We start from the raw sequence: 11,230 nt of genomic DNA, 5'->3' as shown, positions 1-11,230 counted from the left end.
AAACAGCTTGTTCTGCTGCGGTGGAAAAAGGGTGCAATGCGTCTTTACTCATGCATCCCGCCTCCAGTACTCTAATTCTGACATTAAGAGTGTGCCCATGGTGGATGCAGTGAATCTGCTGTGAATGTAAAGCTCTAGTTTGTTTCAGCTGAACCATCAGCTGTTCTTAAATTTATCTAAGATACAGTACCTGAATCCGCCCAAACTGACTCTAAGGATCAAACATCCTCAGCTAATGAAAGAAAAGTTCAAGTTCTCTCAGTTTTAGTCCCTGCTGTAACTTGTGTCAGATGAAATTCAAATGTGACTTTTAGGTCTCAGTTGAGACCCAGAACCTCGGCTTCTTCACAGGAGTATTCCACCAATCCATAATTCATGTACACAAATGCAATAGGTTCCATTTTGAGACTGTTTTACCTACTGCAGTGAGACCTGCTCGGATTCTCTGTTAGATCAGTTTGTTTTTCTCAGATTGATTTTTTTTTTCTTTCACCCTGGCTTTTTTATTAGAATCAGCCTTATTTTGGACTTTGATATTTCCCCCCAGTCCAACTTATGTTTGATATTTCAAGTTATTTAAAAATGCAAAGGGCTTGCAAATAATAAACATAAAAGAAACCTGAAATTATCAAATCTTTGGAACTACATAAAGACTGGCCCTGTGTTGTTTACTTATGCTGAGATTCTTTTTGAGAAATCTTCAAGGGAACCCCAACTTGGAAGACTAATGGACGTTGTTTGATTATTATTAGTATCAGCTTAAAAATAACATCTTTAAAATGCAACAGACAGTTTAGTTTTTATGAATTTAAATAAGTTAAGATCACTCGTAGGCCACCACTGTTGTTGGGTTGCAATGGATTCTGAGTAATGAAGTCAAATCATGTGTCCCTTGGTTGCAGCTGTGGTCCTGTAACCATCTAGTGGGTCTTTTGCACAATGTCTCCCATCCAGCCTTCTCAATTTGAACCTGAGTGCATGAACAGAGAGAAAAATTCAAGCTGTGTCCCTGAATTGAGAAACAGCTACAGACGAATCCCAAGAAACACCTGGAGTGGCCACCATCAGTTAAACCAAACTTTTTTGGTTTATCACTGTGAAAAACTTTGTCAGAGCTATCTAGGAGGACATGGCTCTACTGTACTTTACTGTATTTTCCATTGCAGGTATTGATCTACATAAGCAGCACATGGCTGAGTGAATATTCATGAGAGAAACACAAGTAGAAGCTGAGCATGCTCAAGGCAATCCAGGCTCACAGCGGTGAAGACGTTGTTTTAGCAGATGGAGGGATGAACAACAAAAGGACAGCGGCATACTATCAACAAACAGAGGACAAAACTTAACAATTACTAAACCAGAGGACCCATTTTTCTTTTGACGGCGAAGCTAAAGCATGAGGGCTAGATGTTAAAGCTAAAGGTGAAGTTTAAGGTTGCAGCTGAATTAATCAGCTTCTCATATCCAAAATCATTAATGGGTGAGCAACATTGTTCATTTAAAATGGAGATTGTTTTATTCGTGTTTCGTGTGAAGGATGTGTGGTTGTGAGTTGCTAATGATAGCTAATAAGCTATGGGCTAACTTGAAGTTTACTTAAGATGCATCAATGTGTGAGATGCAACGACCCCAGATGGGTCTAAAAAGTAACTTGAAACAAAGACAAGGTTGCTTAGCTGGTAATTTAGACTATCCCATGCACTTTTTTACATCATCATCATAGAATGCTCTTCACAGGCAAAAAATGGCGATCGCCATATGTCCCAAAAGAAGTGAAGTTAAACGTTTTGAAGTAATTGGGACATTTCACGTGTGACTACTAGTAAATTTTTGTAAAGTAGTGAAATAACTTATTTAGGCCAACAAGTGTGAACACTCCAGGTTTCATTTTAGGAACACAGCAGTTGCACCAAATATACATTAATTGAACTCAACCTTCTTAATGCGAGTGTCCGTGGCTAAAGCGGCTCTTAATAGTCTCAGTACCTTGGTTCAGGGACGACACTAAAAAGGTTATTACAATATTTTGGTCCAGTATCACATTCAAACCTGGCATTTTACCTTCGATACTCTCTTTTCACCGCATTGATCACTGTTTGATATAGCAAATAGTTTTCACAGAGAGAGATTCTTTGGGAGTATGTGAAACCTGTTGATGCATTTATTCAATTTGCAGTAAAAAAAGACAAACTTTATGTCATTTGTCCATAAAACCGGCTGAACTCTTCGGTCAATCTTAAACTTGGTTTTTGATGCGCAGTCTAAACATTTAAGTTCAGACTGTGCATTACATGTTTAATAGCACACCATGCTCTCCCTGCATCTCCAGTGAAATTATCCAAGTGCTGATTTTTGGCGTTGATTACCATGGCAACAAACACAAATTTGGGTCATCCATGACAATAGCACGAGATCATTCTTCTGACAATTGTTTTCATCCAACTGACAATTGTTTTCAAAGAGGGGGGTGGGCTTTATTACTCCAAGAGCAATGGAGTGTGTGTGTGTGTGTGTGTGTGTGTGTGTGTGTGTGTGTGTGTGTGTGTGTGTGTGTGTGTGTTCTCAAAGCTGTCGGAGTTCTGCACAGAGCCTTGATGGAGCTTCACTGTGAGATAAAAAATGAAGTTAAGTGAGCAGCAGGGAGCAAAGCATGCATAATAAATGACTTTACCCTGCTATAGTGAGGCGCCTTTACTTCAGTGTATACTTGCAGCATTTTCCTCAAGGTATAAGGGTTTGAATAATTACTGACAAAATGTATAAAAAGAAAAAAAAATGATGGAGTAAATGCACTTTGAGGAAAAATGAGAGCAATTAAAAGACATTGTGCACTTTTCTAAATATGTTATTCTTTAGCCTTTTTTAAATGAACAGCCCATTTCTTTAGAGCAGGGGTGTCCAAACTTTAATGAGGGCAACACTTTAGTTTACAAAAATGACCAAGGGCCAGCAGCATTTACTGACACATTTACTAAAAGTAATATATCAATGCTTTATTTGCTAACTTTTTTTGGATTTTCAGAAAGAAAAAAAAAAATCAGTCCCTAAGCATGGTCAAACATACTTGTGCCATCAGACTAATGATATCAAACCTCACCAGTCCCTCAAATGTCATTTGATACCAGATGATCAGTGGTCAGTATGAGGGGGGGGGGTATGGGGAGAATATGTCTGATTTGTTTTTTGTTTTTTTTGGCCCCGCAGGATCAAATCTACATTTTATCCCAATTGTTTTTTATGATGTTTTCAAAACACTTCTGACCTGAAAACAACATTTTTAGCCCAAAAGTATCCCTTAGCCATTATTGTACAACCTTTTTTTCAGCACATTTGTCGCCTTTTCCGCACCATTTCACAATTTTAATCTAGTCTTGTGTCCTCTAATGTGTTTTTAAATTGTGGATGTTCATGAAGCATGCTTTCACATTATAAAAAATGCACTCATTTAAAGACCTCAGCTATAGGAGTTGTTCATTTTCTGCAGAATGTACAGAGCTTTAGCTTTATACAAGTAGCCTTTGCACAGTCCAAACGTAGTTTAATGGGATGTTACTGCATCCTTTTTTTAAGCTCCTTACAGAAAATTTCATTGTACAAATAATCTAGAATATGATTAATTTGGTGCCATAATAATGACATTGTGTGATAAAAGCTGGAGGCTGTGTGAAAATGGACCTTGGGCCACAATGAGTCCCCAGGCCTAACTTTAGACATACCTGATTTGCAGGGTAGAAAACAGCTTTTACTAACCTATTTGAAGACAAAAAAAACATTTTTTTTCCCCCTATAAAATTACATGACAGATCTTTTATCACAGATTTCAAACTTTTTCTGCATTTTGATTCCTGAACCAGATGAGCCATTTGGCTTCACGTCATTTGCAGAGTTAAGCAAGTGTGAGATGAAAATAAAAATAAGACACTGATTTAAAGCGTCTCTAGCAATATCTGATGAAAATCTACATCTGCAAATGGTAAAAAGGCTCACAGAGACTTAGATTTGAGACCACAGCTTTAGTCAGGTCAATAAGAACAGAGCCCTTTAATTTCACTTATCTCCATAATTACACATAATCTGCGAGTCTGTCAGGAAAAATAACAGGGTTTGATGAGTATCCTGCAGGGAGAAAAGATTTAACTGGGAGGCTTTTTATTCCACTCTGGTTCTATTAGATAAGGCATGGCGCTCTAAAATAGCATGTAGGACGTCTGTCATACGTAAATGAGTCATCCCACAGGCACATTACCTGCCAGTCAGGGGAGCAGAACGATTAATGGAGGAACAGTGATTCCACGACAGACTGACGTACTGCTCTTCCTACCTGTGGCAGGAATTTCAGCACTCTGAAATTATTTCTGAGAAGTTTGACATTTATTCATTTCTACTGCAAACTTTCCATGACGCAAGCACTCCTGACTAAATACTTCTATCTGATGTCAAAGTGACCTTGGGACAATTATGCAGTCGAGGGAATTATACGGTGAGTTTGACACCGGCCTCATAATCCATTTACCAACATTAAATCAGTTTTACTCTCACGTCTTTCTGAGGAGTTCAGCTTGTGTGACTTGTTGACAAACACACAAAAAAACAACCACAGAAGAAAAAATACACAAGAAAAAGGGGCTGCAAATCACTGTGCATGCACACTAAATACTGTATATGCATACATATTAGGAAGTTCTGAGGTTTTCCAAGATTCACAAAGACAATTCTAGGTTTACACAATTTGTGTATACAGAAAAAAAAAACAGTGAAATGCCCAGGTGCATGTCTGACCCTGTTACATAAGTGCAGAAACAAAAGCACATGCAGAGGAGGCTCTGAGCTCAGATTGTTCAATCAATGAGAAAGCAATAATAATGTAGCTTGTTAACACTAACTAGCTCTAACAGCTGCTGTCATTAGGCATCCAAATCATATGATTGAACTGAATTGGGCATAGATGCATCACAAAGAGGGAAACATTTGTTTTCTCTGATTCTAAAACAAGAGTTTAAAAAAGATGCAAGCAAATATTTTTCTCCAACTACATCATTTCATTCCACTTCTGTATACACAATGTACCTCAACTTCTACCAATGTGAAGAATAAACACCTCCATATTGCTGTCATATTGTGTTGGTGCAGCCATGGCATGCAGATAAGAAACCTGCCTGGTCACATTTCTACTTCACTGGTTAAAATTCTGCAAAGAATCACAGAGCAAATGGGAACACTGCTTAAGTTTATGCTGTTATACAAGACCAAGCAACAGGCAACCTGCAATGACAGAGCTGATATGGAAGTGTAGAGCTCTGAGGTTCCTTGAGTGTCCATTTGAGGCTGGCTTTGAAAGACCAGGAATTCCCCTTGACCACTATGTAAAATTGTTAGCTTACTGAGAAGACTGGGAATTACAGACTTAGGAGTTATGCACATATTTGCATTATTTGGGATGCAGCTGTGATGAGGGTCAGGTGGGTGCATTGTGTGTTTTCCAGGAGGCTTCAGGGTCCAGAATCCCCATCTCCATAGACCCCATCAAGCATTTGGAATAATAAATGTAGGGAGCACAATGAATATGCCCCGATGGAGTTCAGAGAGTCTTGAGAAGGCTGGATCTTGATGATTCGGTGAGGACTGCGGTGCTAAAGAGCAGAGAACTGAGCAATGAAGACTGGAGATGCAAGGGAAGAGGTGGGCTGAGATGTGAGCGTGAAAGACGTCTGACAAGCAGAAGATACAGCATTTAGAGTTTGACAGCTATGTGATGATTGGCTTATGATTGAAGCTGTGAGGATGCGATTGGATAGAGGAAAAAGCTTGCACGTCCCCCGGTCAGCTGCGAAGTGAGAAGCGGGAAAGAGTTAGTGAAGGAAATGTGAGTGTGAGCACACCCCAAGCTTTATTTAGACCAGATTTCTATTTTACTTTGACATATTTCAACTTCGAACCTGCTGCAGACTTCCTCAGGACAGTCACGAGATGTAGGTGCAACTACTCCATCAACTGATTTGCCTGATTGGCAAGATGACTACACCTCATGTTGTCCACCAGCTGTAGAACAACATCCCAGGTGTGTTACAGCATGTAGGCCCCCTTAACCCAATTTCCCCTCCTCTTGGCACACTTTCTGATCTCTATAGCCTTATGCCCCGTTTACACAACAACGTTTCATCTGAAAATGCTGAAACGAGGTGGAAAAAATCTGCGTTTACACGGAAACGCTGAGGGACTGAAAATGCTGTAGTAAGCATTCCAGGCCTGCAGGTGGTGCTATAACTGTCTCGTCCAGAAACCGCTTTTGGGAGATCTCCACTGAAGTGGAGTTGAGCCGATCATCTGGTGTATTACCAAGTTGAAAAGTGAAGCAACAGATGCCCATTTTGTTGAAATACAGCCAGCAGATTCAGCAAATTGAGCAGCACAAGCACAACACGGTAGTTCACCACAATCGTAACAAAGGTACTGTTGTCCTGTTGTATGCGCTGCCCAGAAGCGGAGTGTGACATTAGCGTTTCCACTGAAAACGCCAGCTTACTGTTCACACGGCAACGGCGTAAAAAAAAAAATCCCACTCTGGAGGCCATTTTCAAAAGTTTGCACTTAGGTCAGCTGAAATGCTGTTTCCGTGTAAACACCAGGCTGAAACGCAACAAAACAAAAATTTCACCCTAAAACTGTTGTTGTGCAAATGGCCCCTTAAACTGAGGTCATCTTCTCAGAGAACAGCACCTGGAAAGGAAGGCTGTGGAGATCAGGAAGCAGGCCCAGAGGACATGCTGTCACACACCCAAGACTGTTGGTCCCCTGTAAATCAGCTGAGAGACGAGTCACAGCAACACCCACTGATCTAGCTATAAGAATCGTCCAACTGTATTCTTCAGTCAAATGCCAAGGCATTTCCATGTTCATATATTCTTTGCCACACTGCACATCTCCTAACAGAATGATTGAAAGATGTGTTTGCAAGCTCATTACCCATCTTTACACTTAAATTCTTTTTGACTGACATTAATGGCGCTGAATCTCTAAACTCAGAGACAGGACCCTGCTAGTACTCATTCTTTTTCTTTAAAGGACATACTTTTGTGTACAAACATTGCTCAGCCTCCAAAAGATGCTTAATTATCAGAGCAAATGTAACATATAGTTACCTCTCTAGCATAATGTTCTGTTCGGAGGATGTGTTCAGGTGGGAAAATGGAAAAATGCAAATGCTCCCGTGGCAGAAATGACTGGATTTGCATTTGAATTTATTAGTTATGTCAGTATTTTCAAATTTAATTTGAGGGATTTAGTGCTACCCCAGTTTACCGTCTGCTTCGACTGATATCAACTAGCCATCCAGCCAACAGCTGTAGCCCACCAGCCAGCCAACTACCTAATGTTCAGCACACGAAATGATTAAGGGCACCGGATAAGGATAAAGATGTGCCGGATTCATCTGAGGCTCCCGGTAATCTGCTGTTGGCAGTAGAGCTTGTATTGCATTAGCATTATTACTGTGTGTATCAGCTGGTTACAGGATGTGGGGGACTCAGCATCTTTAGTGGCGGCAGCAGCAGCAGTGGTGCTGTTGAAAGACGAAGTGAGGCTAATGGAGACTTAACAGCAGTAATTCCAACTTTAGGACTGGCTGGAATGCCAGGCAGCGTGGGATTTTGGAGGGTATTTAAATGAGGTAACCGAGTGGTAATGAAAATATGTAGGATTTGTGACTTCTATAATGAATATGGAGGTGGGTGGCCAGGATGTAGCCTCAGATACGGACCTGATACAGGGATTTGGAATATAACACAGACCATCTAAAAACTAGACAACAGTTCATCCATTGTTGATCCTGGTGACCCCTTTAGACAAAAATAGTTGCATTTGTCTGGGATAAAGACTACTCTTCCATGAGCACCATCATCTGCTGTTGCTTTTCCAGAATCATACTTTTACTGAGGAAGCAATGAATAGAATATAGATCTTTTCAATAGTACTTTGATTTATTCAAGACAACTTTTACAAGACACAGAGTGAACTATGGTGATATACAGGGTTACTCACTGTATTGTAATGTCTGGGCTTAAAAACTCATATTTAATACCATCAACTTGCAAAAAGTGGTTGGACATACAGGTTTACAGGTTAATGATTTGTGCTCTGGCAGCACAGTAAAAGTCTGGATAGCATGAATATGCTCACAGTTTAACTCTTTTGTGAAGAAAGTTGTGAAGCATTCAGACACTAGCAAAGAAATTGAATCCTGTTTGTGGCCATTTTGGTATCGAAACCTAGCAAAGTTTTAGAGTTTCTCTGTCTGATGTAATACTTACACTATACCAAAAGGGTGTGTCTTTTTGCTAATCTTGCTCCAGTTTCAGCAAATAGTACAAAAAAATAATGCATATACCAAAAGAAAAAAAGCCCTACTGCTTGCAAACGTTAACAAACCTTACAAAGACATAGGCTCCAAAATTCAGTATAAAGAACTCACCAGTCATGGCCAATTCACAAAAATATGCTGCAGGTGAATGAACACATCTATCTGTGAATAGTGCAAAAATGAATGGGTTTCTTCATAGGAAACTGAATCTCTTTTTACATTTAAACCAGCATTTTTTTTTGAGTCAGGGTTTGTTAAAGGTAGTGTCTGCAGGAGTTTTCATTGCTTGTAAACACAACATTCAAACTGGGCTCCTCCTCCTTGGCTAAGTGCCAGCTGCAGCGCACATCCACAGCCTTTGACCCAGCAAACACCTACAGCATCACATTTCTATGTGGAAGAGACTCGAGAACCGTGCTCCTTACTTGACGTGTTAGTACAAGCTAATCATGGGTATTTAACAGCTTCCACCCACAACCTTCAACACCACGCAAGGTCACTTGGGCACTGGTTGCTCTGTGATTACCTGATGTTACAACACTCACTCTCTGCCCCAGAAACATCCCAATACAACCAAAACATCAACATAGAGGCTGAGGAGGAGGTTGAGGCAAACGCGGACTCTGACACACATGTGTAGAGGCTCATAGGAGACGATTCAGCTGCAATATTCCTGTAAAAGTTGCCATACTGTTTTTTTTTTTTTCGGAAAATCCTGAAGACCCTACCTTTAAAGTTCGGTCAGTTATATGGCAGAGTTTACCTCTTTAGAGTTAGATAGCCTCTGACTAGTTTTCTTGCAGGTTCCAAGCATAGACTGTATAATTAATGGACGTAGTTTCCCCTGACGTTACCCGTCTGTTTTTGAAGTACATTTTTGAAGCAAATCAGCTATTGCAGCCTTATTGGAAGTGGCAAGGGCTTCAAGTACAGCTAAAGAGCACCCGTCAGTCACGTGACCTGAGCTGTGCCTCTGATTTTTTTTTTGGCTTCGTGTGTTTAAGACTTCCAGCTCTTCTGTAGCCAGCGTGAAACAGACGCTTGAGAAACAACAGATTTTAGCACTTCCGCATTGTCTCATATTCTTAGACTAAAGGCTGCTGCTTGGTTCCAAGTGCCAGGATTTCCTGTAGATGATACAACCAACAATTATCTGGAAGGAGTAATCTGAGTATTAAAAGTGAAAGTGTACCTTTAAATTGTACCTTTGACCCCAAACCAGGTCTTTATCCTTGATTATAAGGTTTATAGAAACTTAATTTCAGTTTCCCAACAACATGAAAGAGCCATTTTTCTCACAGGAAGTACTTACATATTTGAACTTCCACAAATCATGCGCGGGGACAAATCATTATTTCACATCTTTTTCCATATTGATTTGGGCCAAGTTACTTAATTGACCAGTTAAAAGAAAGATGAATATGAAACTCAAACTGTGATATAATGGAGAGATGATTAATAGTGCAGAAGCTTGCAACATCATCAATTATGCAACCTATTAATCATTGAAGGCATTAACACAGCTGAAAAAGTAGCTGAATCTCATTGCTGAAACTTTAATTAGACTTGATTTTGCCTCACAGCACATTAAAAACACAGTTGTCCTCAAAGAGAGGAGTTGTATTCTGAGTGTTATTTGCTGCTCCTGCTGTGATTTGATCACAGAGGAGGTAAAACTGACTTCCAAATGTGCTCCAGTTCCACATTGTCATAATATTACCTCTGCAGCTGAATGTGCTTTGTGTGTGATGCTTTGTGAACGCCTTCTCTGTGCATGCTTTAAATGTCATATTGTTATTTTGCCAAGGCTACGGAGTCGTTTATCAAACCTGGGACCCCATACATATGGATGAATGGAGAGAGGGGATATATAGTGTCTATTTGATTAAGGAGACCTTTGACAGAGGAGCCCGTACAGCAGAATGACAGCTGAAGCTCTGTGGGTTTACACTGCATAAAGCTCATCCTCAGGGACCAATGTCTTGTTGGAATTTCAAGCAGTCTAGAGCTCATACAGCAGCACCACTGCTGCTGGAGAACTGATGAGATCGGAGCTTTTTCAGGTCACTTACATATTCAGTGTAGGGGGATGAAGATTGGGCAGTTCTTGTTTGTGAATACCAAACAGAAGCTCAAAACCTATTTTCTTCAGCTGATCAGCAGAGAGATGCATAAATAAGCCTGGCGACCAGCAAGGTGCTCTGCTAAGTAAGATGAAGGGAATTTACTGGGCTTGGATGGAGTTTTTCTTTCTAAAAATGAATCCAACTTCAAAGTAGACACTTGGAGCTATCATTACTATTAAATCAAACTAAAAACCCCATTTTTCTCAATGCACGCAGCAATTAGAACAGTTTGTCCTGGTTTTCCAAACAAACGCTCATTGCATCATCTGAACCACAATACAGACATGTAATTGGTGGAGGTATTTTTGGAAACGGCAATCACATACATTAAAATACATAAACTTCAATCAGCTTGGATTGGATGAACACTGAAAGAAAAAAGAGTCAACCAGCCAAGCAGCCATTCATCAGTACATACTGTTACTCTTTGAAAACAATTGAGAGACCTGTCTTTCAGCACATGACACCATTGATGTAGTTCTTTACACAATGTGAATGTTAAGAGCAAGTACAGAGGCCTGACACAACCTGGAAACATGTTTAAGTCTCAAATTATTGTTTTAGGCTCTGAAACAAAGAACTGAGTGGAAAAATATTAAGGAGTTGGGTACAGGAATTAGGCACTCGTTCACAAAGAGTCAGTCTCTGTCCGCTCACTGCCTGTCCTCACTAAACTTACCTTCTGGTCTTTCAACTGATCATTAAAAAGCTTTTAACAATGTAGTGGCACACCTTTACATGATAGCAT

Source organism: Halichoeres trimaculatus, unplaced genomic scaffold (assembly GCF_033239565.1).
Source record: "Halichoeres trimaculatus isolate MK-OKI-2021-1 unplaced genomic scaffold, fHalTri1.1 fHalTri1_scaffold_3, whole genome shotgun sequence".
NCBI classification, from domain to species: domain Eukaryota; kingdom Metazoa; phylum Chordata; class Actinopteri; order Labriformes; family Labridae; genus Halichoeres; species Halichoeres trimaculatus.
Note: the sequence above shows the minus strand (reverse complement) of the source record.